This window comes from Notamacropus eugenii, chromosome 4 (assembly GCF_028372415.1).
Source record: "Notamacropus eugenii isolate mMacEug1 chromosome 4, mMacEug1.pri_v2, whole genome shotgun sequence".
Taxonomy (NCBI): Eukaryota; Metazoa; Chordata; class Mammalia; order Diprotodontia; family Macropodidae; genus Notamacropus; species Notamacropus eugenii.
In genome coordinates, this window is record NC_092875.1 from 21,401,651 (window position 1) to 21,425,727 (window position 24,077).

The 24,077-nt window shown below is 45.9% G+C and overlaps 2 protein-coding genes across 2 annotated transcripts in view; one reads left to right on the top strand and one right to left on the bottom strand.

Annotated features, from left to right (window-relative positions):
- LOC140499107 (uncharacterized) overlaps nucleotides 1-24,077 on the bottom strand; it is a 392,730-nt gene that overhangs the window by 77,230 nt on the left and 291,423 nt on the right.
- LOC140499108 (uncharacterized) overlaps nucleotides 23,964-24,077 on the top strand; it is a 264,366-nt gene continuing 264,252 nt past the window's right edge. The window contains exon 1 of the mRNA XM_072600119.1: nucleotides 23,964-24,074. The gene's annotated coding sequence lies outside the window, so the exon portion shown is untranslated. The remainder of the gene's footprint in view (nucleotides 24,075-24,077) is intronic.

Consider the following 24,077-nt stretch of genomic DNA (forward strand, 5'->3'; position numbering starts at 1 on the left):
CTCATTCTGCTCTGAGTCCACCACCCTATCGGTTAGGATAGGTACGATAGTTCTTTGTCAGCCCTTAGGAATCATGCTTGGTGCTGGCATTGATTTCAGAGTTCTTAAGACATTCTGAGCAGCTTGTCTTTATGTTGTCCCAAAGCCCACTGGTGGAGGCTTTATTGGTGGAGATCCATGCTTAATACTGCATGAGTTGGTGAGAGATCTTTTTAAAGCCTGACCATGATATTCTATGGCTGAATAAAGTCCAGTGACTTCCTACCTTTTGGATCACATACAAACGCTGCTGTCTTTTAAAGCTTGGCTCCAATTCACCTTTCCAATGTAATTATACCTTACCCTCTTTTGTACATTCTTTGGCCAGTGAAGAGCGAGGTACTGGGAACGTGATATCTCTGCTGGGCCAGGCTGGGCATGGATCTGCTGCTTGGTCATACTCTGTCACTGTCTCTTGGCTCAGCTGTAATCTTTGACTGGGATACTGCTAGGCTTTTTCAGAAAGAGCCAGAATTCTTTCCCTAAGACAAGTGAAAAACTTTCCCAGGTCTGCTCTTTCGTACGCTTGGGTCTGGGGGCTACCATCTCCTGAAAAGCTTGACCCAAGCTCCCCTACTCACTTGACAGAAAGTTGGGTTTTGGAAAGCCATGTTCTTGGGTGTTATTCTCAGCCTGTGTGTCTCCCGAGACAAGCGTATGTCTCCAATGGCCGAGTGATCCTGCTGAAACAACACTGGTGATTGCTAATGATAAATTGTTCATTGGTTGGCAGGCACACTGTAGTTTGTACAGGTAATACACTCCACCAGAGAGTCAGGAGCATCCTCAAAAGCTTGGTTCTTCCTCCATGACCAGCTCTCTTCTCCTCTGCCTTTTTAGGATGTCTCCTCATTTTTAAACCTAAACTCTCCAGGGAATTGAATGGGTCAAGAAATGGCCCTCTGGCTACCCAAGGAGCTGGTCCATTATCTCCATCATTCCTCAACTGAATTTCCAGACCTTTCATATGTAAATGGACCTCCGAAGGACTCCTTCTCTTCCTAGAGAAAAATGGGTGGCTCTAAATCTGATGGCATATTGGGGGACTTAATTGATCAGGGATACCCTGATAACCTTTCTCTCTGCTCAAAGCTCTTCACAAAGCTCCAAGAGTTATAGGATGACAGCTGTCACATTCTGTTGCAGATGGGAAAATTAAGATCCAGAGACATTCCCTGAATTGTTAAGAATCATACAAATGGTAGATGGCAAGAGCAGAAAATTTGGAAACCAGATCCCTTTTAGGATCTAAACTCATTGTGCTTTCAACCCCACCCTTACCAATTCTCTAGATTCCAAATGCCTGGGATCAGAACATGGATGTTCCCAATTCTGGTCTGATGTGTTCTTTTCACTCCCATTCAACTCCTTGTGTTTCTTCAAGTCTGGTGGTATCCATGACTCTCCTGTGAATAATCCTTGGAAGAAGCCCCTTCCAGCCCCTTCTCCCCTACCCTGAGGACAAGCATCCTGGGCCTCTCTCCTTTATTTTCAAACTAATGAAGAATTTTTTACCCCTACTGTACTTTCAGATCCCCAGGGCCCAGTTGCTGCTTTCAGAAACCAAGCCCTGTGACCTTGAATTTCTTCTTGACTTGAATTTCTACTTGCCTTTAAAGGTCACATTTGGGTTGGGAGAACTGAACCTGCTCCCTGATAAGCCAGTGCTAGACTCATGTGTGTCCTTGCTTGCCCCTTTAAATCAATAAGCCTCCCTGTCCAAGGGGCTCTTCTCAAAGACCTGCTGGTAAAAAGTGCATTGGCACAGCTGGGTTACAGCACCCTGGGGTAAAAAGTTTTCTGCTTTCTAAGCACAGAGTTGACTCTATCACTTCTCCTGCTGAACAACCTTTGATGGCTCATTATTGCCCCCCAGGATGGAATATAAACTGCTTAGGATGGCATGTAAGTCCCTCTGTAATGTGGCTGCAATATGACTTTCTTTTCTTTTTCAAAAGTCAAATTTTTTTGTGAATGGCATTTTACATTGAGTCCTTTGGAAAAGTTTTAGGTCCTTGCATTGTTACGAAGGGCTAAATCTATTACAAACCATCCTTGCACACTGTGTCTGTTACTGTCCATAATGTTCTCCTGGTTCTGCTCATTTCACTCAGCATCCGTTCATATTAAGTCTTTCTAGGTTTTTCTGAAGTCCTCCTGTTCATCATTTGTTATAGCACAATAGTATTCCATTACATTCATATATACCACACCTTGTTCAGCCATTCCCCAATGGATGGGCATCCCCTTGATTTTGAGTTCTTAGTCACCACAAAAAGAGCTGCTATAAATACTTTTGTACATGTGGATCCTAAAAGTTAATTTTTTAAGCAACCATTTATTTTGTCTCCCTTCTACCTATCCACATTCTACCCCCGCCCCCAAAAAGAACAAAACCATTATGACAAGTATGCATAGTCAAGCTCAACAAATTCCCATAATGGCTGAGTCCAAAAATGTGTCTGTGTCCTTTTTTTCCCTGAGTCCACCACCCAATCTGTTAGGATAGGTAAACTAGCTCTTCATCAGCCCTTTGAAATCATGCCTGGTGCTGGCATTGATCAGGGTTCTTAAGACATTCTGAACAGCTTGCCTTTACATTGTTGTGGACCCCTAGTGCCAAAGCCCATTGGTCTTGGACTCTTTCCCTATTGGTAGAGATGAATGCCTAGCCCTGCATGAGAGGGAGGGCTGAGTTGATGAGAGGCCCAACCTTCACTAATCCCCTTTGGAGACTCTTCAAGGAAGAGTCCCATTCTGGACTCTTCAGGCTCAGTCCCCCTTCCAAAATTTTTCAAGTGTCAAGTTGCTTTCAGGGCTTCTGGTTTTCAGCTTCCAGGAGGAAGATGGAAGAGGAAGACTATGGGAAGACATGAGAAAAGTCAGCTCTCTCTATTATGTCCCTGTTCTCAGATTGCTACGCTAAAGTCTTTGGGGAATTTCCCCTTGGATGAGATCAAGGACAATGTCTCTTGGCTGAGCTATGTCACTTCCATTGAGAACACTCCTTCAGCCTGAACTGTCTGCTGTAGATTCTCCTACGTATACCTTTTCTGATCCCAGTTATGCTATGATTCAGAAAAATGGTTTGTTTGGTTTTTTGCTACTACATGGATTCATTGTGGAATTGGTATTTGGCTGGAAATGGTTCAAGCCTTGGATAAAGAGCTTAGGGTCTTCCTCCCAGAAATGACAAAGCACTCAGAAATTATATTATTCCCTAGGTAAACAATAGTTAAGGGAGCAGATAGATATAATTCTAGCCTGGTACTCAGTCCTTCTACTGAGGGCAGAATGGCCTTCTGCCCCAACTTCCTGTTTCCCCTCCAGGCATGAACCAAAGTCTCCCTTGGAGAAGTGTGGGAGGTAAAGAGGTTAGCGATGTCTATGCTGCTTTTCCCTGGAATCACATGGTGACAGCCTTTGAAATACGTGGGACCTCTGCCCACTCCTCTCTCTCTACTGTTGCTACTATTCTGTAAAGTGTTCTCCTGGTTCTGTTCTCCTCACTCTGCATTCATTTACACAAGTCCAACCTACTTTTCCAGGTTTACTTATCAATGCTATTTCATACATTTTACGTCTGAGACAAACTGGTCCACTAGCTAATTCATCTGGGTATCTCCAGTCTCTGAGTATTTACACAGGCTGTCTTTCCATTCTTGGAATGCATCCCTATTCATCTCTATCTTTTGGAACTCTTCTCCCCTTCAAAGGTCAGCTCAGGCACACCTCCTACATGAAGCCTTCCTGATCCCCAACTTGGAATTATTCTATCCATCCTCAAATATTCCTTTGTCTCTCCTCCCCACCACTTTTGTTGTTCAGTCATGACTACATTTGGGATTTTCTTGGCAGAGATACTGGAGTGGTTTGCCATTTCCTTCTGTAGCTCATTTTACAGATTGAGGAGACTGAGGCAAACAGGGTTAAGTGACTTTCCCAGGGTCACACAGCTAGTAAGTGTCTGAGCCTGGATTTGAACTCAGGTTTTCCTGACTCCAGGCTCAGAGCTCTATCCACTGCACCTCCTAGCTACATCACCACTCTCTACTTCATATATACTTGTCTGCTTATTTGCAGTTTTTTCCTCAGGAGAATATAAGTTCCTTGAAAGCAAGGATTGCTTCTTTCTTTCTTTCTCTTTCTTTATTTTTTTTCTCTTTCTTTCTTTCTCTTCCTGTCTCTTTCTTTCTTTTTTCCTCCCTCCCTTCCTTTCTTTTCTTCCTTCCTTCCTTTTGTAAACATATGTTCAAATTGTTGTGTGATCTCCATGATGTAGATCCCAGCCTATCATGTCACATGCCTGCTCATCCTATGTGACTCTTTGCTATATATTTTTGCCATTGGAGACACATCTAAAATGCTAGGGTTTTTCTGCCTCAGTTTCTCTTAATGTTGATAGGATATTAATGGAAGATGTGGGCTGTACCTTGGTTAGGTCACGTAACCAATCTATATTTTCTGTTCATTCATATTTTTAGACCTTTACTGTCTACATAATTCCTTGTGTGAAATTTTAAGACTACTCCCTCAGGTCAAATTCTCATTCAAGATTTGTGTCTATGTGGCCAAATTTCAGAGTTCCAAAGTCAAGGAGAAAATGCTGCAAGCAGCTAGAAAGAAACAATTCGAGTATTGTGGAAATATAATCAGGATAACACAGGATCTGGCAGCTTCAACATTAAGAGATTGAAGGGCTTGGAACAGGATATTCCAGAAGTCAAAGGAACTGGGATTAAAACTAAGAATCCCCTACCCAGCAAAACTGAGTATAATACTTCAGGGGGGAAAATGGTCTTTCAATGATATAGAGGACTTTCAAGCATTCATGTTGAAAAGACCAGAACTGTATAGAAAATTTGACTTTCAAACACAAGAATCAAGAGAAGCTTGAAAAGGTAAACAGGAAAGAAAATATTTATAACTCTTGAGACTTTTCTCAGTATTTGAGTAGGTGGAGGGATTGTACATACACACACACACACTCACACACATACACACATATAGACAGAGACTACAGGCTGTGTTGAATCAGAAGAGATGATATCCACAAAAAGAACACATAAAATAAAAATTAAGGGGTGAGGAAGGAAAATATTGGAAGGAGAAAGGGAGAAGTGGAATGGGGCAGGCTATAACTCATAAAAGAGATAAAGAAAAATCTTGTTCAATAGAGGAGAAAAGGGAGAAGAGAAGAGGGGAAAAGTGAAGCTACTCTCTCCACATATGCCTTAAGGAAGGAATATCATGCTCACTAAATTTGGTATGAAAATGTATCTTATACTAGAGGAAAGTAGAGGAAGAGGTGACAAGTGGGGTGAGGGGAATGATAGAAGGGAGGGCAAATGGGAGAAGGGAGTAACTAGAAATAAACACTTTTAGGAAGGGACAAGGTCAAATGAGGGAATAAAAAAATAAGGGGGGATAGAATAGGAAAGAGAGCAACATAGTATTACACAACATGATTATTATGGAAGTCTTCTGCAAAACAGTATCTATTTAATCTGTATTGAATTGCTTGCCTTCTCAGTGGGGATTGGTAGGGAGAAAGGGAGGGAAAAAAGGTATAATTTAAAGTATTAGAAATGAATGTTGAGAATGATTATTGCATATAACTGGGAAATAAGAAACACAGGTAATGGGGTATAGAAATTTATCTTGCCCTACAAGAAAAGAGAGAAGATGGGGATAGTGGAAAGGTGGGCTGTGATAGAAGGGAGGGCTCATTGAGGGAAGGGGTAATCAGAATGCAAGGAATTAGGGGGTAGGAGGAGGGGAGAGATGGGGAGAAAAATTGGACATGTTACAAAGTGATGTAAAAGCAATTAGTATTAAAAAAATTGACTGAGTTAATTACTGAGACTAAATCAGAGACATCTTTAGATTGGGGAAATGAATTTTGGTCTAAATCTCCTAGAGGCAGGTAACTTCAGGTAAAATTTGGCATTGATGGAAAAGTTAAGGTTTTAATGGTAAATTTGATTTTAGGATTGTTATTTAAGCAGGAACTAGAACAAGTATGGAAAGGCATGTAAGCCACTTAAGACTTGCCACAAAAGATGCTCCTTAGCCAATGTGAAATTATAGTCATATCTGAAACCTGGTCATTGCAACTTTCTATTTTAAGATGCTATGGGACTATTAAGTGACTGTTCTTCTGAGTCTAACTCCAGGTATGGATAGCAAGAAAGGTGGTCTGAGCCTCCAATCCATGATACCAGTAGGCCTGTGAGATGCTGGTAGGAACTGCATAGGTGATCTCAAGGGAAGGGTGGGAGAGTGGCTGTTCAGCCTGGGCTGAGGTAGGATTCTCCTGACTCAATTTCCCCACTGACACCTGGCAGACTCTAAGCCTCACTGAATGCAAGTTGATAATCTCCTCTTGCCTGGAACTGACATGAAGTTGGGGAGATATTTTTTTCCCTGCAATGTCCCTACTCTTGGTGGCAATTTCCTATAGTCAAAAGGTTTGTAAGCTTAATACCAGATCAATTAAATTATAGATTGTTAGTAGGGGAACATCCGAGGTCAAGTCTAAAATTAAGCTATTAGGCTTAGGACTTTAGACCAACAACAATAAGTTAGGGTACTCTAATTCTTAGTAATAGTGTGGAGACAATTAAGTCAAGGGCTTATGAAGTTAGCATACACAGTTATTGTTTGTGTCTCATTTGGATAATGTTAAAAAAAATTCTTTTATGGTCTATATTTTAAATGCTTTAAAAGAAATACCACCTGACCAAAGGTTGGAATTGTTTTATGTGATATGAGCTGTGATAAATATGAAAAATAAATAGAAAGAAAAAAAAGAAATAAACTAGAGATTTAAGCCTTTTCCTAAAATGTTAAAAAAAAAAAAAAAGATTTGTGCTCAGAAGTACAAATGACTGTGATTCCCCTCAAAATTCCAGGGATACTCCTGAAGAACTGTGTTTTCTAACATTGTATCTCATGAGCCCCCAACAGTGTGCTCTCCATTATCAATCAGCTAGTTGAATCCATTATTTTTTTAAAAAAGGATTTACGTGAAGCAGATCATTTTCTTTTGTATTATGTTTTGATTTGTTTTATGATTTCTCCCATTTATTTTGATTCTTCTCTGCAAAATGACTAAGGTGAAAATGTATTTAATAGGAATGTGTGTGTAGAACCTATATAGAAACCTATATAAAACCTATACAAAACACCCTCAAGGAGGGAGTGGGGAGCTAGTGGGGAAAGGGGGAAGGGAGGGGAAAAATCTAAGCTATATAGAAGTGATTGTGGAACACTGAAAACAAATAAAATTGTTTTAAAAAATAAAAAAAGGATTTACTCACAAGGTATAGTAAGAACGTTTGGTACAAAATATTCCCCCCATACACACCTCAAACTAGGGGTACACTTTCTGCTCATACAGCAAGGTCTCTGAGTTGTCTCAACCTTAAAGTAAAAGATAGTGTGAAATGCATGTAGAAAACACCTGTGGAAAAGGTACTCATTGACTCCTAGACCTGGAAGTTCTTTTTTTCTTTGTTTCCCTTTTTTTTCCCTTTAGGTATAGCTCCTTACTGAATGATAAACCCAGCTTAGCCTAGAGGATCCATGCTTCTTTTGAGACCACAGTTGGCACTTTCTTACATCGGGAAGGGTCTCATTCCTTGAAACTGTTGCTACACGTGGATGACATTTCTTTCTGCATCTGTTGCTGTCTCCAGCCATAAACAGGATCTCTGAATCTCTCAGATTTAGCTGGTCATCCACTGCAAGACCAGGTTGCTAGGCTGTGGGTGGTTTTCTCTCTCCCCTGCCTGCTCAGGTCCTGGGGAAGGAGAAGAAACCAGCTGCTGCCCAGCTATTGTGCTGATTCCTCCCTGGGTTCAGCTGCTGCTGAGCTAATAATAATGATGATAGTTTGTGCTTATATAAAACTTTAAGGTTTACAAAGTGCTTCACATATATTAGCTCATATGATCCTCACAACAATCCTAGGAGGTTGGTGTTGTCATTTTATTCTCATTTTATAGGTGAGGAAACTGAGGCAAACAGGGCTAAGTGACTTGCCCAGAGTCACACAACTAGTAAGTGTTTGAGGCAGAATGAGAACTCAGGTCTTCCTGACTCCAAGTCCTGTGCTCTATCCACTGCACCACCCTGCAGATGGGCGGTTCAGCTGCTATCTTGACATCTCTTGCCCTCAAGGTCACTTCCTGGGTAAAGCTCTTTCAAGGCTGCTGCTCAGCCCCCTCCTAACTTTCGGGCCTTTAGCTATCAGCTCTCCTAGACTGCGCTTCTGACTCTGGTGGGTTCTCTGATGAGAACTTTGAATACTGAGGTCTCATCATGTTTCTCTTTGGATACATCCACTTTGGGGCATTCATTTGTCTCATATCAGAAAAGAACGATCATAAAAGAAAGAAATGAACTCCTGGACAGTGGTGGCCAGGGAGAGAAATGTATCCAGGTACCCCTCCAAAAGCTAAAGCAGCTTTCCTAATAGGAAACCACCTAGGAGAAAAACCAACAAACCCAGCAATGGTTAAGTGACACCTTTTGTACATACATTCAATTCTACCTCAGCAACTACTGAGTCATCTGTTCTGATTCTGCAGACAAAGAGAAGACTTTTCAACTTTGTAATGTCAACACCTCAACCACTCATAGCTCTCCAAAGTTTCCACGTGATCGGATTGGAAGCAGGCAGAGCATATCGGCACATGCTCTAAGGACTGGCCCTCATAGGCCAATCCATCCAGGCTACAATGATCTGTAATGAGTTACAGCCACTGCACACCTACCAAGTACCTTATGGTAGGAGCAGCATCTGACATGTAGGCCAGCTTGGTTATTCCTTACAAGGTATTGAAGCTATCCTCTAGACTTAATTGGTGGAGGGAACTAAGTAAGACTTGAACCACTTAAGAAGCCTCCTACTGGCTAAAAAAAAAAAAAAAAGCCAGCAAAACAGCTTTTGAACAGCCAAACGGCACAGACAAAACAGAGGTAGGGAAAGCTATCCCCAAGTGAATCAATGCTGTTTCCTTGACAAATATTCCATTTCCTGCTATGGTTAAGTAAAACTCATTTTGGTAAGTCTTAGCTGGTGTGCAGTTCTCTCACTTCAATCCAGTCTTGGACCTCAGTTACCAGACTGTCTAGCTGCCCACACATTTCTGCATTGCCCTCGGAGTGATCATTAGTTTCTGTTTTTCAGAGACCACAGTGTTCCATGGTTTACAGACATACAACATCACCAGAAGGATGAGGATATTTTGGAAAATGGACTTTTATTTCAGGATAAAGTTTGGAGATATTAAAATAACTTTGCAATTTCCCAAACCTGAATATGTCTCTTGCATTGTATTCCCTGCCCCCTCCAGCCAAATTGACCCACTTACCTGTACATTACTTTTTCTCTCCTGCTGCCACATCATGGCACACACCTCCTTGCCTCTCTCATACCTGAAATGCTCTTTCTGTCTCTGTCTCTGAAACCTCAGGTCCCTTTAAAACTCAGCTCAAGCTCCATCTCCTTCTGGAGACATTTCCTGATTCTTTTACTTCTTAGTATCCTTTCCCCCCGCCAATACCTGAACTCACTTGTTTTAGAGCGTGCTGTAGCCTAAAAGTAGAAAGAAGGTAGAAACTTTCTCGCTTTTGGATTTGTCTTCCCAGAATTCAGCATATAATAGGTGCTTAATAAATGCTTGTTAACTGATTATGGCGTAATGATTCAGATTATTGCTAATCCTACTTAAAGGGTCGAGGTCTATGATACCATTTTTGTTTCGGTCACTGACTGAATGGCATCTGTCTTCTCAAATAAACCATTAGATAGTAGGTGTACCCTCTGTAGTTTTAGGTGTAGTGGGATGGTAGTGAGCACAGTCGATTTGCCTTGAGAGATTTGATATTGAGAGACAGGCATCTAGGCAGGAGCAAGAAGGCAGTAAGTAACCCAGTCTAAGAAGGCCTGGGTTCAAGTCCTGACACGCTCTGATTCGCTTGAGCTGTGACATTTTCCCTCCCCCCAGGCATTTAATATTTCGATGCTTTAGGCAACTAATTCTAAGACTAATTACAGAGAAGTGGATGATCTACCATGGGAGTCAGTCAATCCTAAGCATTTATTAAATATCTGCTGTGTGCCAAGCTCTGTGCTAGGGCGCCAGGGATACAATGAAAGATAAAAGAGTCCCTACCTTCAAGGGGCTCACAGTGTGAGTGGCAACATAAAATGACTATGTAGAAACACCGCATAAATACAGAGTCATCGCAGAGGGAAGGCACAAATCTCAAGTGCGACTTGCAGAAATTGGGACTTGAGCTGAGATCTGGAGGAACCCAGGGAAGCCACGAGGCCACCTACGCTGATGAAATCACAGATCTCCCCTTAGAAAAATGTATTTACCCTGTTGTGACCGTAGGGTCTTTGTAGGAATAAGCTCCCTGAGAGGAGCTGCATTTAAGAAACTAATCCTTCCGTTGAAAGTGTGCTGGTGTAGGGTCCTGGGAGTGGGGGCACATCGCCTGGAGCTCAGCAAGCCCCTGGGGAAGAGGGCCGCCCCCTCAGGCCAGTCCCCCGGAAAGCAGCAGAAGGCGCAGAGGAGTGGCGCAGATTCTCCCGGCTGGTTACGAAGGAAGTGTCCAAGAGGAAACTGACCTAAAGCAATGCGGGAGATCCCGTCGGGCCTGGCTCCTGCGGACCCAGAGGTGCTGTTACAGCTTCTGCCCACGGCAGGGCACTGACACCTCACTTGTGGATGTAAGGGTGGCCCGCATGGGGCGGGAGGGCAGGTAAGGGGGGGGTACTAAAATTCTTACACCACCATCGGGGTGTGTGGGGGCGCCGAGCGTGGGGAAAGATTGGGTGTCCGCAGGCAGGGTCCTAGACTCAGGGCGCATACGTTCTAAGGTCACACTGCGGCCGCTCTAAGGACAGACCGCAGGCTGGCCGGGTTCTGGGCTGGGCAGCAGCGCGGCGGCGGGTCTGCCGACCTTTACCTCTGGGAATGGTCCCCAGCCTCAGACCCTCGGACCGGGCATCGGGCCCAGGGGAAGGACGGGGGTCCTTCCGCGCCTGCTGACCATTTTCTGTCACCACCTCCTGCAGCATTTCCAAGTTCAGCCCGGCCCGCCCATCCTGCTGCAGCCCGCTCACAGCCCAGCTCAGGGGCAGACGTCCAGCCGGCCTGCCCCCTTCTCGCTCCCCACGCGCGCGACTCCGCCCCGGGCCCCAGTAGGCGCAGGCGCCGCCGGACTCAGGGTTGCCATGACCACGGAGGCGCTTCCCCGCCCCCTCCCCCGGCGGCCCCGGTCCCCCGGCCCCGCCCCTCACGCCGGCCCCGCCCCCTGGCGCCCCCCACCCTCCTGGCCCCAGCAGGGTAGGCTGCGCGCCGGCCGCCGCGGCTGGGCAGCGCAGCGCGGCTCGGCTCAGGTGGCGGCAGGTGGCCCGCACACCCAGCCCCGCAGGGTAGGTTGCACCGCGGGGCCGGCGGGGAGGGGCGGGGCGTGAGAGTGGGAGGGAGCCCCACTGCCCGCCCGTCCGGCCCGTGGCAAAAGGGCTGCAGGTGGAGGGCGGGCGATGGCGGTGCCCGGGGCGAGGGGCGAGCGAGGCGCTGGCGGCGGCGGAGCCCACGGACCTGGGCGACTGAGTGAGTGCCTGGCGGCCGGAAACTTTCTGCCCCGGGAGAAAAGTTCCCCGAGCGTCCGGGGAGGGTCCGGTGTGGGGGCGGCGGGGACGGATGGAGGTCCGGTGCACCGGCAGTGGTGAGAGGAGTAGATCCCAAGGGATCTCCCTCCCGGACCTTGGAGCCTGGGAGCGTCGGCCGGGATCCTGAGGGCCCGAGGGCGAACTGGGATTGGGAGCGAGTGGATCCTCTCCGATCCTCCCCCGCCCTCTGTCCGAGGTTCCGTAGGGGATTCTGGGCTGGGGGCGAGTGGATCGGCCGAAAGGCGGGGTGAGGGATTGGACTGCGGCCGGGATTTGGGTTTAGCCGAGTGGATTCCCCAGACTGGGGTGCGGGTGGGGGTGGGGGACAAGAGATCAGAGCTGGGATCCCAGGCAGAGATTAGGGTCCTCGGGAGGGCTGTGGGTTTGGAGGTAGCGGGTTGCCGGGGCAGTGAACGGGGCTCCCACTTTCCTAAACCTCCGTGGAGCCCTCCCGCACCCACGGCGCCCGGGGCGTGGGAAAGGCCCGGAGCCCCGCTGTGGCCGCCTAGCCGCTTCCGGGGGATACCCCACGGGCCAGGCTCCACTCCCAGGGGAGCTGGAAGGCTCCCTCGCCAACCTCTCGGGGGCTCGTGTTCTCTGGCGCGCCCCAGCCCCGCGTGGATTCCCACTTTCCCACACAAAGGGCCGCGGAAGGGAAGCCGAGGACTAGGTGGTGAGGGGCGTGGGGTCCTCCGTGGATGTCCCTGAGGGTTCTGGGCTGAGCTGATCGGCTCTCCCCCATATCTGCTCGGAGGCTCGGTTGGTAGAACAACAAAGTCGCTTTGATGGGATTAAGGGCTCAGGCGGCCAGCTCCAACCTAACCCCAACTCTCCCGGGAGGGAGCTGCACAGGATTTCCCCTTCTCTCTGTCATCCTGCCTTCCCCACCCCCAAGCTTAGTTGGGCCCAGGCAACCGAGTCTAGGAGCCTGGACCAGAGGGAGGCAGGGGGCCCCGAGAGGAAAAGGACGGGTGATCCCCCAGCTTCGGGGGAAATGGCCTATTGCCCCACATTCAGAATCTGACCTTTTAAACAGACAGGGAGCTCTGGGGCTCCAGCCCCTTTCCTGGTAGCCAGGGACATTTCGCTTAAACCTTATTATCTCTGAGGAGATAATTGAGCGTCTGACATCCATAATTTGCTCTAAAAGTGGTTCTGATGTCTGTGTTTAATGCCAGGCTGATACTTAACTTTCCCAGAGGTTATCCATTATCTTTTGGAGGGGGGTGTGGCTTTTGGACCTGGTACCAAATGCTTCCCCCCACTTCTCATTTTCCCTGTATGTGCCTCTCTCAGGAGTCTTCCTTTTGCCTCCTCAACTCTGTCTGTCTAGTCCGGTATAGCTGAGGTAAGGCCCCTTTCATTTAGCAGCTTGGGGAAATTGGTTTCCAGGGGGGCTGGGCCCTGTCTTGGCTAGCCTAGCTCAGTAGGTTTGGTTAATCAGTAACTTTTTACTCTGGTCATTCACTCTCCTTTGGCGTGGCTCAACTTTGAAAATATTTCTGAGTTACAGATTGGTTCTGTGAAGGGAGACATTGGGGGCCTCCCCCAATGGCCTTGCTGGGGCATGCTGGGCATCCTTATGGGGGATCAGGCAGCTTCAAAGACACACAGGCTGAGCTAGGAGGGGCCCTGGAGGTGGTCTGGATCAGCCTCCTGACTAGGGCATTCTCGGATGGGGCTGGGCCTAGAGGCTCCTTTTTAGCTGGAAAGCAAGTAGTCATTATTGGGATCTCTCTAAATAAATAGGGCTTGGAAACAGATTTGCTAGTATCTGCATTGAGCAAAAGACTCCAGAGTGGACAGCTTGTGGCAAATTAACATTTTATTTCTTTTTAAAGAAAAGTTTTCTTCACCAATCAGTCATATACTTCCTCCACCCTTGTCTTTTCCTGTGACAAAGAAGAGTCTGCTAAGGGGAACTACCCAATATATACTGCCTCAGCCTGACAGCATTGCAAACCTCTTCATATCTCTAAAAGACCATTTAGCTGAACTCCTTCATTTTACAGAACAGGAAACTGAGGCCCAGAGAGTTTAAGTCACTAACTCAGAAACACATCCACATATACTAAGTGACAGTGCAGGATTTGAACTCAGTTCTGTGACTGGTAGGATCATTTATCTTTCCACTGAGCCATGTGGATTGAAGGTGTTTGTTTATCTCAGTCAAGATTGGTCATCACAGTTACACAGTTTTGTTGTTCACTGGATTTTTACATGAGTGTTCTCATTGTATATAATTAAAAAATTTTTTTTCCTCACATAGCATGATTCTGGTTAACATTTGCACTGATTTCTTATCCCTTCTGTTTCTGATAAGGACATTCATTGCTAACACAGGTCTAGAGCTGGAAGGGACTTTACAGCCACTTTCAGATGAGGAAACAGAGGCTTAGCATTTCAGGTGACTTCTCCAAGGTCCTACCACTAATAAGGTCAGAAGGGAGATTTAAACCCGGGTCTTCCTGCCTTTATGTCCAGCAGCCTTTTCCATGAGGCACATTGAAATGAGGTGAGTTTCCCAAGGCCACCTGACTGGTAAGTGTTAGGAGACAGATTCAAGCCTCTTAAGTTGAGTTTATTTTTATAAACCTCTTTGCTCACAAAAGATCCAGGTAGTGGGGGGGGGGGGTGTTGACTTAAGGTGAGGCCATTTGGGAGAATCAAACTGCGTCCCAGGATGGGGATTTCAGTTAAGACAGACAGCATGATACAGCAGTGAGGGTCAGGAATTCCTAGTCAGAAAACTGTTAGGATCCTGGGATTAAAGCTAAAAGGGACCTTGGAGGTCACCTAATCTGATCCCTTCACTGTATAGAGAATGAGATTGAGGCCTGAAGGGGGTTGGGGAATGATTTATTAAGGTCAAACAAGCAGTATCAGAGCCAAGATTTGAATTCTGCAAGTAGTAGGTTGCCCCACAGAAGAAACTGAGTAAGCAGAAGCGTTGATTTGGCACCTGCTGTGTGCTGTGGACATTATCTTTCCTTCATCTGATATGAACTTGGGGGGCCTCATTTTATTCATTTGTAAAATTGGGCAGGTAGGTGGCACAATGGATAGACTCATTTTCACAGGTTCAGACACCGTGACCCTGGGCAAGTCACCTTAACCCTATTGGACTCAGTTTCCTCTTCTGAAAAATGAGCTGAAGAAGGAAATGGCAAACCACTCCAGTATCTTTGCAAAGAAAACCCTAAATGGGCTCGTGGCAGGTCAGACACGACTGAAATGACTGAACTACAACAAAAATGGACTGGATAATAAGTATTATATTTCCCCGTGCCCATGGTGGAGGGGTTCTCCTCTGCTAGATTGTAAGTTCCATGAAGGTAAGCACTAGCTCTTACTTAGTTCTGTCACCCCTCCTACCTAAAGCAGGTGCTTTTGAAGATGAAATAAAAGATACTAAAGATGCCTTTCCTCAAATAGAGAAGCAGCTGGTCTCTGACGTCCCATCCAGTTCTAAATTTCTCTGATTCATGTTTGCAATCTGAAAGACACAGATTGTGGAATGACTTACAAATGAGGAGAATTCTTACAAAACAGAATGTCAGAGACTCATAGAGATTATCAAAGCCAGAAAATTCTGTAGAGAATGTCAGAGCTGGGAGGGAGCCTGGAACACAGGTTCTCAGACCTGGGAGGGAGCTTAGAACACATTGTCCAAGCAGGTCTAAGAGGAGAGAATGTCAGAACTGAAAGGCATCTTAGAGATTATCTCATCCAACCCACTCACATTTACACATGAGGAAACTGAGGCCTGGAGGGAAGATATGATTTTAGCTAATTTAATAGACAGTTGAGTGATAATGAGTTGAGAGCATTTTAAGAGTTGGCATAAATCCCAGAAGGCTTGATAGAAAGTTGGAAGGCATTCTAGGTATGGAGATACGTGTGTGTATGTATGTATAAATGGTGGATCAGTCCTGCCTTTAACATTTAACTGACATTGACATGGCTGCGTGACTTTGACTGTGACCTTTTGGGTGATCACAGGTCTCTATTAGCTTGTCAAAGCCCAGTGGACCAGCAGGGAGGTAATGAATAAAGTTGGGGAGATGGCTGGAGGCTCTAGAAAGTCAGATGGGAGAGCTTGAATCTTAGAATCTGCTCATTCGTGTATTCAATGGACATTTTTGATCTTACGAGTTAAATTTGTCTTCCAAAGTTGGATGAGTTTATGCCTATCCCCAGCCCTCTTTGTATATGGTTCATGCTGAATCTTTTTTTTTCTATCACTAAAGAGACATTTGAAAGCTGATATGACTTCAGGAAATGACTTCTGCGAAGCTTACTGTTTCCACAGCTTTCTCTAGTGTGGTGGAGTACAGAGAGCGCTAGACATGGAATCATAGAGATGAGGATTTGAATCTCACTTGCATTGCAACACTTGCTTAGCCATGTCTGACATTTTCCTAGATGTATGACTTTGAGCCGATCACTTATTTGAGCCTTCGCTTTCTCATCTGTGAAATGGGATCACCCAACCATAGATCCAGAGCAGAAAGGCATTCTGAGATCCTTTAGTCCAGTCTTCTAATTATAGATGAGAAAGCTGAGGCTCAGGGAGGTATGTGCTCAAGGTCTTAAGAGGAATAAGCAAAAATGTAGCCCTTTTATCACTCAAATGGGGTCTGAAATGTGCTATTATCATGGCTTTCTTAGGCATAAAGGTACAAGCCCTGGTGCAAGGTGCCAGCCTCCTGGTGTCTGATGATGCCCTTTGACAGGAATTACTGTGGGAGACCAATGATGCTCAGGCATCATCGACTTGGTTTTGGGGTCCAAGTGGTAATTATGGGTAATTTTCTCTGTATACAAAGTGAATAAATAGGAGAATCTCCAAGGTAACTGGTTCAGTCAGATCATCACCAATTAAAAAAAAGTAGGCTAACCATCCTCACCCCTTTCTGCCCATTCCAAAAAGAACCAGAAAATCCAGATCCAAGGTCTAAACACTTTGTAGAGTGGAATGGACTGGGATGTTTGCTTGGGTCATGGTGTCACTCACTTCAGTTGGCATTAATCATTTTTGCCATGAATTGTCCTTCCAAAGTGACCCTGGAAGCAGGTGAGATTTTTTTAGAGTGTGAGGAAATTCCTTCTTCCAATGCAGTCCATCACCTGCTCTGCAGTTGAGAGGTTAAGTGACTTATCTGGGGTCACAAAGCAAGAGATGTCAGAGGTTGAAGTTGATATTGAGTAGTGCCCCCTCAACTCATCTACTGGAAGATTTTCTGGTTAGGGTGTCTGAGGGAAGTGGTTGCTACTTTGTAAAGGAATTGTATGGGGTCAGTGTAGCTCAGGAGCCCCCACTGGTGTATTTATTTTTAATAGTCAGCCAGTGGACACAATTAACTAGAAGCAAAGACATCCCCTTTCCTAAGACCTTATCCAGAGAACCACAGATATAGAGCTATCCAAGTCTATGACTCTACAGATAAGGAAACTGGGTCCTACTTGTCTAGGCTCATTCAAATGCAGGGATGGGATTTGGACCCAAGTCATATGACTTCAGATCTGATCAGTGCTCGTACCAAAGAGAAAAATGAGCTCAATGAATAAGTATTTCTTAAGCAGCTACTGTGTGCCAGGCACTGTGTTAAGTGACAGAAATACAAAGACAAAAATGATACAGTTCCTTCTTTCTAGGAGTTTATGGACTTTGAAATGAGACCAAAAGTTCTGTGGGGTAGGTTTCCCATCCTCCCAACCCAACAATGTTTGTGCTAAGAAGATCTGCCTCTTGAACTCAAGGGAAATGTGATTTGACAACTTAAGGAGATGTTTATTTGTGAGAGCAAAATACCTTCCTGTCTATGTATAAATGTGGAAGTTTGCTCTTAAAAGATCTTCGAATGTCAGAACAGAGTGAGGGAAGGTCCCAGCTGGAAGGGACCTAAAGGTCAAAGCCATGCTTTTGCAGATGAGGAAACTTTAGCCTTGAGAGAGGAAGAGGCTTGGCCCAGGGGGATGATCTTTTTATTTCAAGTGGCTACCAGATGTTTTGTACCCAGTGTGAGGAAGGAAGGCCCTTCCCAGCGCTGACCCTTCAGGACACTTGGCTTCTATTGAGAAGGCAGATGGAGAGCTTCCAAAGACCATGGTTCATTGGTGCTTTGTAAGGGATGCAGTGGAACTATTGGGATCCCCTCTTACAGGTGAGGAAAATGAGTTGTGCCCATGAAGTGTGGTAGGGGGTAGGATGGGGTGGGGTGGGAGCCCAAGGCATGTCTGTCAGTAGTTGTCAGACCATAGTGCAAAAATCTCACTAAAAAAAATTAACCATCCCATTTTAGAATGCTAGAATGGCATGTCTGGGGTTGGCCTTAGAATAGAGAATTTCAGAACTGGAAGAGCTTAGAACAGGCAGAGCTGGGAGGGACCTTAAAAGAGGAAATATCAGAGTTGGGAGGGGCCTTAGAACAGGGAATGCCAGAGCTGGGAGGGAGCTTAGAACAGGGGATGTCAGAGCTGGGAGGGAGCTTAGAACAGGGCATGTCAGAGCTCAGCTAGGGTAAGGGAGACATTAGAACACAGAATGTCAGATTGGGAGTGCCCTTAGAGAATATCTAGTTCAGGATTTCTTAACCTGGGCTCTGTAAACATCTTTAAATTTTTTTTAATAGCTACATTTCAATATAATGGGCTTCCTTTATGTTCTATGTATTTTATTTTCTGCATTTGCAAACATGATTCTGAGCATGAGTCCCTAGACTTCTCCAGGATCAGTACACTCGGGAAGCCCCTCCTTTTGGACATAAAGTAACAGCTTTGGAGTGAAGCAGGGTGTCCTGGGCCAGCAGGTCTCCAGACTCCAGGCCTGGGGCTCTTTCCTGGGTTCTCGGTGGCTGCCTTTGGAAGTTTCTGGTTTCCCATGTTTTTTTTTATAAAAAGGGGAAAGCTGGGTAGCTCTTTAGAAGAAATAAAAGGTTCATTTGCAACTTTAGAGCAGTCCTTAGCCTGCCAGGAGGTTGGGGACATTATCCAAATGGAAATGTTTCTGATTTACCTGTGGGCACTTTGAAAGTGAGACTTCTTTGACAGTCAATGGTGGGTCTTCAGCCAAGGAACCAGTTCAGGGTGGGGAAAAGAGGGTTTCACCAGGTCAGGAGACTAGATTTTTAATCCTGACTTCCTCACCATCACCTGGCCATAGACAAACCACATCCCCCCTCTTTTGCTCAGTTTTCCTGTCTGTAAAATGTGGAGGAGGGATTGAGGGGGCTTCTCTCCAGCCCCTTCCTATCTGTGAAACTTGGATTCACCACTGGCTTGGTAGAAGGCTGGATTAGTCATGGGCAAGATATAGGGTAAAATCCTGCCCCTGACACTGAGCATGGGAAAGACACAGAGTAACAACTTTAGGGCCAGGGGCTCTGTAGAAGCAATCTGATGCAGCTTCATCACCATACGGATGAGGAAACTGGAATCTAAGAAGGTCACACAAGTGGTAAGCTTCAAAGGTGGAATTTGAACCCAGGTTCTTGGACTCCAGAGTTTGGGTTCTTTCCAGCATCTGGAAAATGAGGGTCTCATTTCCCCAAGAGGCCTTTAAGTCCAGGAAAGTCTGGGCTCCCACGGGAGGATGGTCAGGCCAGGGTATGATTGTTTTCCAGGTGGGGTCCAAGGCTAGACTCCCCGGGGGATGGTGTGATGTGTATTGTTTTCTTTTTCCTTTGGTGACTAAGATTTTTTTGGGGGGGGGTGGGAACTCACTGTTTATTTGTAGAGTGATGAGGTGCCTGAGAGAGTGGAAGCCGGATGTCAGTGCTTATTGTCCAGTCCTGGCAGCCAAGCTTTGTGTAGCCAGGGGTCGGTCTGAACCATCATGGCAGCCTCTCCTAAGCTGGGCTAGAGCTCCAGGGGTGATGTTCCTGGGCATGATGTCTGTGACCTGGTGAGCATAGCCGCTGAGAACAGCCCCCTATACCCGCCAGCCAAGAACTCTTTGAATAATGTTTAGAAATTATAATACCAGCTGACATGAGTGGCTAGCATCACTTTTTAAAAAAATTCTCAAAGCAACTGTGGGTACTTGGTGCTATCTTTTTTACCTCTTTTACAGGTGAGGAAACTGAGGCAGGCTTTGGTTCAGTGACTTGCTCAAGGTCCCATAGCTAATATAAGATGGAATTTGAACATCAAGGCATGCCAGACTCCCAATTCAAACTCGTATCCACTGCCCTACACTGCCTTAATTTCTTGACTTAGTTTAATAAAAATATGGTACAGTGGATTGGGCTCAATCACTTCTGAGAGGCTAGCTAGGTATGATTCTGTATCTGCAGAAAAAATCATTTTTCTTCTTTATAAAATGAGCCTGGACCAGATGACCTCTGTACCAACTGTAAATCTTTGACCTTCTGAAGTTTTTATTTTGTAACAGATGAGTGAGTGAGGTTAAAGTGTTTTACTACCCTTAGAACTCTCTATAAATACAAGTGACCCTGGATGAGTCCTTTCCCATCTCTGTGGTCCCCAAGACTGTAAGGTAGGGGCCTTTGATATAGAATGCTAGAGCTAAGGTTTTCTGCAGACTCTGTGACTGTAAAACATGAAATAAGCTCTATCAAGCAATTTTGACACCTGGAATGGGCAGCATGGATAGAGATCTCAAAAGAGCTTTGAAAAAGAAGTTGAGTTGGGGATTAGGAAGAGTCCTCAGAAGTTGGGCCCCGTTGTACGTTGGGAAGGCAGGGGAGGAAGGGCTGGTGACCCTGCCTTGGCTTTGGTGGGCAGACCCCAGATACCAGGGAAGGATGGGTGGGGTTTCCCTGGGGTGTGGCTACAGTGGGGTAGAGGGAGACAGGGAGAAGGTCTGAGACTAAGGTGGGGAACCAGGGGCCTTGAGGCCACATGTGATCCTTTGGGTCCTTAAGTGAGGCCCTTTGACAGAATCTAAGCTTCATTTGTGATTCAATCAAAGGGCCACACTTTTGAGGACCTAGAGGGCCACATGTGGCCTTGAGACTGCAGGTACCCCACTCCTAGCTCAAAGAAGATGTCCTGCCATCTTTGAGTGCTTCTTTTAACTCAGGATTTTGCTAACTTGGTCAGTTGCCAGGCTTGGCCGATTCTCCCTGTTTTAGAAGAACAAGTATCATCAGGGCCCTCTTAGTTCTAGTGCCCTCAGTCAATGCTTCTACTGTCCCCATGACTCTCCATTTTCAGAGGTTGAAGAGTCATTCGTTGGTTGGGTTCTCTGTATCCCAAGAGGGCAGTGACCAAATTGGTCCCAACTTCCACATCCTGCCAGCTTGGAAAGAGGAAACAAAGCCATGTGCAAACAGAAATCTTGTGGCCTTGACGTTTGTCTCCAAGCTGGTTGTGTATCAGGATTTACCAATTTGGGAGATGGAGCTTAGGAACTTAGATCATTCGTTAAGAGGAATGAACCTTTGTTCCCGGGAGGAACAGACACAGAGTGGGACTTGGCTGGCTGTTTCAGACAGATGGTGTCATTACAAAGGAAACCATTCAGTGGAGACAGGAGTCCCGGATGGTCTTTGCCTAGGTCACTCTGGGCTCACTGAGTTGAATGGGAGAGAGAGTCATTAATTCTGAGCGATGGTCAGCAGCTGATTGAATTAATGACGTATCAGAACTGCCAAACTCTTCCATCTTTGAATAGATGTTTTCCTTCCTTCTCCTTTTGTGACGGGGGTGTATTGGTACTTCCTCTAGCTAATGGGGGTGATTAGAGATGCACACAGAGGGTGATGGCCTTTGGAGCTCACAAGGTCATCAGAATTCCAGGACCTTCCAGATTGTGCCTTGGTAACTCAGCGTTGGATTCCAACCTGATTCTCTTTTTCTGTTGATGACTTTGGGCAAATTGCCTCCTCTCTGGGCCTCGGGATCCCCATCTGTGAAACCAGCAGATTGAAGTAGTTGACTTCTAAGACCCCTCCCAGCTCTGACATCCCCTGTTCTAAGGCCCTTCTCAGCTCTGACATCCCCTGTTCTAAGGCCCTTCTCAGCTCTGACATCCCTTGTTGTAAGGCCCTTCCCAGCTCTGACATTCTCTGTTTGAAAGACCCTTCCAAGTCTGACATTCTCTGTTCTCGGTGGGTCAGGTGGGCTGGTGTACAGAAGGCTAGAAAATGAGATGGAAACCTAACTCCAGGAATGAAAAAGCCTGACATTCTCACCTATCAGAGATGAGGCCTCAGGGATAGAGTCCAAGGTTGGGCTGGAGGCGAGATGATGGAGACCAGATGAGGCAGCCCTGTGTAGGCAGCACAGTGATGAGATGATTGACAGAATGTCACTTCTGAAGAGCAGTAAATAGGTCAGGGTGGCTGGCCTGGAGACTTAATGAAGGAGGGCAGCATGTAAAAATGTGCAGAGGTCAGCTGGGGCCAGATCACAAAGGCTTTAAGTGCTAGACAGAGGACGAGAGTGTACTTCATCCCAGAGGCAGTTGGGAAGTTTCTGTGGCATGGTCAAACTGGGATTCCAGGAATATCACCCTGGCATCATTTGGAGGCTGGATTGGAGAGGGGAGAACATGGTGGACCTGAGGAACCCAGAGAGGTCAGAGCTTTAGAATGGAAAAGGACGTTAGAAGCCTTCTCCTTCAACCCTCTCGTTTCTTCCAGGTGAACAAAGCTATAGGCCCCCAGAAGTTTAAGTACCATGCCCAAGGTTACTTGGATAATAAATAATCGTTAGCATTTATATTAACTTTTAAGATTTTACAAAGTATTTTACGATTATTTATTTCATTTTATACTCATGATAATCCTGGGAGGTAGAGGCTAGTACGATTATTATCCCCATTTTACAGATGAGGAAACTAAGGCAGGCATAGGTTAGGTGAGTTGCCCAAGGGTACACATAGAACTAGTTAGTGTCTGAGGTTGGAGGTGAACTCAGATCTTGCTGATGCCAGGTTCAGTGCTCTATCCGCAGTGTACCTAGCTGCCTCTGATAAATGACAGAGCTAGGATTTGAACCCAGGACAACTAAGTCCCAGTGCAGTACTTTTGCCCAATGAACCATGAGACATTCTCATGAGTGATGAGGGTGTGGATTCCACCCTGATAAGAGTAAGAAGACCTTACCTGTCCTAAAAATAGAAAGCAAAATTAGAACAGTTTGGTGGTTTTAGGAGAGAGGGTCTTGGAAGTCAAATAGGAAGTCATTGACTATATATGGATGTTTTTCTGAGCAGGGTTGTGGCATGTTGAAGATTGGTGTGGTGGTGATTAGTGAGGCAAGTTGGCCAAGGGAGAAAACATATCCTTCTAGAGAATGTGAGCATCTTAGGACCAGGGCCCCCCTTATTGGTTTTCTAATCCCCAATGCTTAGCTCAGTCCCTGGCACATTAAGCTTGTTATTAGTAACTCACTATTGTTATTAATAACTCACTATTGCTTCTTGACAGATTTAATGACCTGCATGTGAGCAGGTGTAGTTCCGGACTAAAGCTGGAGTAGCAACGAATGATTTGTTGTTGTGTTTGTCCTTCGTTATCGAAGAGGACCGTGATCTCAGGGAGATGATGACATGACTCACAGTTGACTTGGATTTGAGTGAGGAAGGGCTGTGCAAGGTCAGCAGCTTCACTTTCTCCTACAGAGTCATCTGGATCATTGGCCAGATAGTCATCAGGATGACTGGAGATGACCCAGGAAGCAGTGGGAGACCCCGCCCCTTTTAGGCTAAGGCCTTTTCAGGGACTCACTTAAAGTGAGATAATGCCCATGTAGTGAATAGGTCTCTTTAAGAAGTGAGTCAAGGGATGTCCCTTAAAAAAATCAAACTGGGAGGGGAATACCCTCACGGTTGCTGGCTAAAAGGCAGTTAATATTGACATTCACTCTGAAGCAGGAGGGCCCAATGAGCTCCTCATCATTTTCATTTCTCAGGGCCATGAGGCCTATATTCTGGTACAGCTCTAGACCAGGATTTGATCAGCAGTCCCCTACCTCCCTTTCATTTTTTACCTAAAGAGTGAGCCTCAGGGAGGGAGAATGAATTACCAAGGTCAAAGACCCAGTCAGTGGTAGTGTGAGGGCAGGGCGTTTCCTTGGGTCTTTGGAACCCCAAGTCCAGCGCTCTTCTGCCAAAAAGTCTTGTGGGCAAATTGTGGAGGAATCCTGGCTTTGATGATTGTGGTGAATGGAGACAGAATCCTAAAGTATGTGGAGGGCTGTCTGGCTGTAGGTCATGGAGAAGTTCCAGAATTTTGAATTTTTCTTTGTCCACAGGCCTGCTGTAATGTAGACGGATGGCACGGTCCCTGCCCTGTCTCCCATCTGCAGTGGGAGTGAGGAGATGCCCCCATTCACAATGAGAAGGGATACCCAGGCCCTGCCTCTGCTGGTA